The sequence below is a fragment of the Mercenaria mercenaria genome, chromosome 14, assembly GCF_021730395.1.
Source record: "Mercenaria mercenaria strain notata chromosome 14, MADL_Memer_1, whole genome shotgun sequence".
Classification (NCBI taxonomy): Eukaryota; Metazoa; Mollusca; class Bivalvia; order Venerida; family Veneridae; genus Mercenaria; species Mercenaria mercenaria.
The window spans coordinates 60,779,510-60,783,928 of record NC_069374.1 but is presented as its reverse complement, the minus strand read 5'-3'; the positions used below and the strand labels follow the sequence as shown (position 1 = coordinate 60,783,928).

Sequence of the window (4,419 nt, the reverse complement as noted above, 5' to 3'; positions counted from 1 at the left end):
AATTTATTTGATATCAAATTAGACAACATCCCAAAAACTAGGACAATAATCTTATTATTATAGACACCTTATCTATTAAACAGTAAGAAAGAAAATTATTAGACTGTTATTATTAACTGTGAGTTTGCTAAAATTTCAAAAGACTTAGATATACTGATCAGTGAATCATTACCATGGCAACGATGTGGTATTTTCTTACAAAAATACTAACATTACCATGGCAACAATGTGGTATTTTCTTACAAAAATACTAACATTTTTGGCAATTTCTTTGTAATTAATTGAATATTGGAAGTGTTTTTCCATATATTTACATCAAAAGCTGTCTGTTTTCTTATTTAAAAGTAAGAGAGTAGACATCATTCTGTGAAAATTAATGTAATATGGTTTGAGAAATACATAATTTTCAGATACACCTCTCTCAGTTACAACTATTGCCATTTTAAGGCAGGCTTGTGTAATAACATAGTGCTTTGTTGATGCAATTATTACATATGAAAATATATTCACTAACATAATACAGCTTAAGATATATAACATATAAACAAGAAAGATGTTGTTTACATATGATGATATCCAAAATAATTTAATATTAAAGTTAAATCAATGTTACCATGGCAACAATGTACTATTTTCTTAAAATAGTAGCTTTTTGTAAATTTTCCAGAAAGAATCAGAACATTCATTTAGCATCTGTTCAGTATACATTTGTTTTACACCACAAATGGTCAATTATGATCATTTATAAAAAAAAAAAAAAAACATCATTTTATGTAATATAACTTGTCTTTCAGAACTACATATTTTCCTGATATGCCTACCTGCATTACAGCTCTGCCATTTTATGGCAGATATGTGTTATGATATGTTTTGTTGATGGTTACACATAAAAGATATTTTCTTGCAGTCTGATTAGCGGAATATAAACAAGACACATGCTGTTTACATAATCAAACAAATCTAAATTTAAGTCAAATTTGTGTTACCATGGCAACTCACAATGTTTTGCAAAAAAATAGCTATTTCTGCAAAGGTCATGTCATTTAAAAATATCTTTTAACACAATTATAACCATGGATTAACATGATTAATTCTTGAAATAAAATATATTATATTCAGCCAGTAACAAATATTTTCTGCTATATTGGTAGTTTTCTGCCATTTCTGGAAAAATCCTTCCTACACTCACACTGGCAGTTTTTATTGTAAAAATGTTTCGTCCAAAGGTTGTGCTTTAATGTCACACATGTTGTAGTTTTGAAACAACTAGGATTCATTCAACAGACATGTCTTAGTATTTCATGCATGCAGTTTTGGAAAATTTATAAGTTAAATTCTGTATTGTTAGAACAATTAGGATAGTGCTTCTCAAACAATTTCACAGCTTTTTCTTGAAACACATCTGTAATTTGAACTAGAATTTTTAACTTTTTCAGGTCATGAGGGAAGGAAACATGACATTATTTGTGCAATATGGAGTTATTTGCTCATATCAGTATTTGTGACATGCACTCTATTCCACAGGCATGATTACAGCTGGATGATCAGTAGAACATATTAATTCCTTCTGTTTCATTCCCATTTATATATTCATAGTTCTTTCATCACTGCAAAACAAAAATTCATCAACATTAGAACTTCATTTTAATAAGATTAGTATAAGGTTACAGAATATAAGACTGTAAAGCAACTTTTAAGCTTAAGAGAGTCTTTTTGTTAAAAGCTGACTGAAAGCAGATTTGATAAGTTTAAACTCATCCAAGAATCTTACAGTATTCATGCAGAAAAAGTAGCTTTTCAAGAATACATAAACTAGCTAAGATTCCTACAGACTAGACATACAATTCATGCAATCAAACTTAATGTAAACACAAATACTGTAAAAATAATTTTAAAAATATGAAAAAATACATACATGATATATTCAATTATTGTATGTCATAACTTATTCACTTCTTAATATATTACATATATTTGTTGAATGAGTCTATAATCAAAATCATTTCTCTTAAAATGTTATGAATGAAATAGATCATTTATGTTTATGCTACTTTAATGTCTTTATCTTTCTTAGAATAGCAGTATAGTAACTGTAAAAATATATGAAGAAATTTACAAACCCCCATAAAATCCAGCTTGTTGTGTATAGACCTTCCTGGAAAATCATTTCACTGTTTAAGGTCATTGCATCAAGCCAAACAATCCACAGTGGTTGATCTGTAAAATGAAAAAATACTGAAAAAGGCTGAAATGTGAGATAAAAATGCCCTGGGCAGTTAGCTCAGTACATATTTAGCACAAAGACTTCTATAAAAAGAGTAATAGGTTTGAATTCCTGGCAAGGCTTCCAAAACAAAATGTATCTAAAGTTTATTTATTTTACTAAGTGGGTTTTAGTCACTTGCCAAGAACAGTACAGAATGGTGAGGAATCCAGAAATAATGGCCAAGTGAACAGTATGCAAATCTTACATGAAAAGCTTTGGAAAAAACTCTTTCTCTTTCCAAGTAAAAACAATATTTATGCCTTGTAGAATTTTTATGTATGGACTGATTTGAAATTACATGTAAGAAATTAGTGGTTGAAGCTGACAACAGATGTGTTTCAACTATTCCTAATCAGTCACTTTCATGGCATGGCTATATTTATATGATAATGGCTTTAACTTTAATATGTAACTAAACATTATGACTGACTGTTGTAATTTTGTCTGGCACCAGAGTCACAAGGTCTTCATGTAACTGTCTTGCATACTGATTCTACTGAATACTTCTTGTAATTGTCTTGCATACAGATTCTACTGAATAAGAGTCAAAACTGATTTAAAAAAAGTTGAATTCATGGCAGATTTAGTAAATAAAATATAGTCTACAATATATTGACACTTGTAAATAAAATGTGAACTGCGCTAAATCTACCTCGAATCTGTCATTAGTGTCAAATCCGGGCTATTTTTGGAAAAGATATCGGACAAAACTGTCGATATGAACTCAAACAATATTTTTAACACTACATATCGCTTAAATACTTACTTACCTTGAGATTCGCTAACTGTCATTCTTTATACAATCGAAATAAATCATCAAATAATTGTTTTTGGTAGTTCCATTTTCTCCGCGACTTTCGATGTTTACAAATGGCGTGTCGATTCAAAGGGCGATAAATTATCAATCATTTAAAAATTTTAAAGAAACGGAATTGCAAAACACGGAAATGTTTATAAATGTCACTTCATTTTTTTCTTGTGGCAAGGTAGAGTATTATTGAAAACAAGAAATGCATCAATTGCCGCGAACACGTGGTAACGTCCACCATTTTTTTGGTAACGTAACTTTAATCGATGTTTTCTCAAATGACGTAACGCCGAATTTGGACCCAAAATGTCATGGCGCGTCACATATCTTAAATCCGTTTCTCTTCTGAAACACGTTCTTGAGAGAAAAGAATGTTTAATCAACGTGTGTAACATGTGAATACATGAAGTATACAGTGGATCAAACATTGCGAAAGGCGGATGTTAATTCAAGAAATAGGTTAGTGGGTTTAATTTGGACGGTTGCCCATGCTCTCTGGCTATGAAAGTAAATATGAAAAAGATACAACAGAGAAAATCGTTTATGAAAACTACGTAAACACTCTAAATTCATTATAAATCTTATATTCTTATTAAGAAATATAATTCACCTTTCGTACTTTGTAAGAGGTATGTTTGTGTAAATTACACATTTGTCGAATTTTTTTTTTTGTATTTTGATTAAAAGTAAGTGAGTATTTATTTCATCTTTATCTTTAGATTCATTAGTTCCTTTTTGTGTGACACTTCTATATCATATTTGGAATATAGGTGAAGCAAAAGAGAAAAAGCCTGATAATAAATTAGTTATATTATAAGTATGTCTAAATTTACGTGCTGAATGGAATTTCAGATGCATTACAATTGCAAATGTTTTAAATTGTATACTACTCGAACAGCTGGAAACTAATTATTAACTGCTACTAAATATTATATGAGCTGCAAATGCCAAAATATGAACAAAAATACATCAATGTTAGGCATAACTTAACTGTTTGTTATGACATAAATATGTGGCTATAGTGTGTGACTTTACTGGAAAGTAGGCGAGACACTTTTGTAAGCCTGTTTGAAACTGACGGTTGAAATAACTTTGAGGAACAGAATGAAAAACAATGCATATTTAAAAAAAATAAATAAATAAACTTTAGTACATTCTGGTATCCTAAACTTTATTTACCTCAAATGTATGTGTCTATCGTTATCTGCTGAGTATAAAATGTTAGAACATTTATATATTCCGTAATGTCAGCTTTATATGTAAACATTCTTTAGCATATATTTTAATATCTGTGAAGGCTTAGCAATCCCCTGATGTTCCAGGACTTTAAAGAACTATAACACTG

At 29.6% G+C, this 4,419-nt stretch overlaps 1 long non-coding RNA gene across 1 annotated transcript; it reads right to left on the bottom strand.

The window, feature by feature from the left end:
- Positions 1–1,198: 1,198 nt before the first annotated feature.
- Positions 1,199–3,330, bottom strand: LOC128548292 (uncharacterized). The gene is made up of 3 exons (XR_008366921.1): positions 3,037–3,330; positions 2,121–2,217; positions 1,199–1,607 (listed from the first exon to the last, which is right to left on the bottom strand). It is a non-coding gene; the product is annotated as an uncharacterized LOC128548292 (long non-coding RNA).
- Between the last annotated feature and the right edge of the window lie 1,089 nt (positions 3,331–4,419).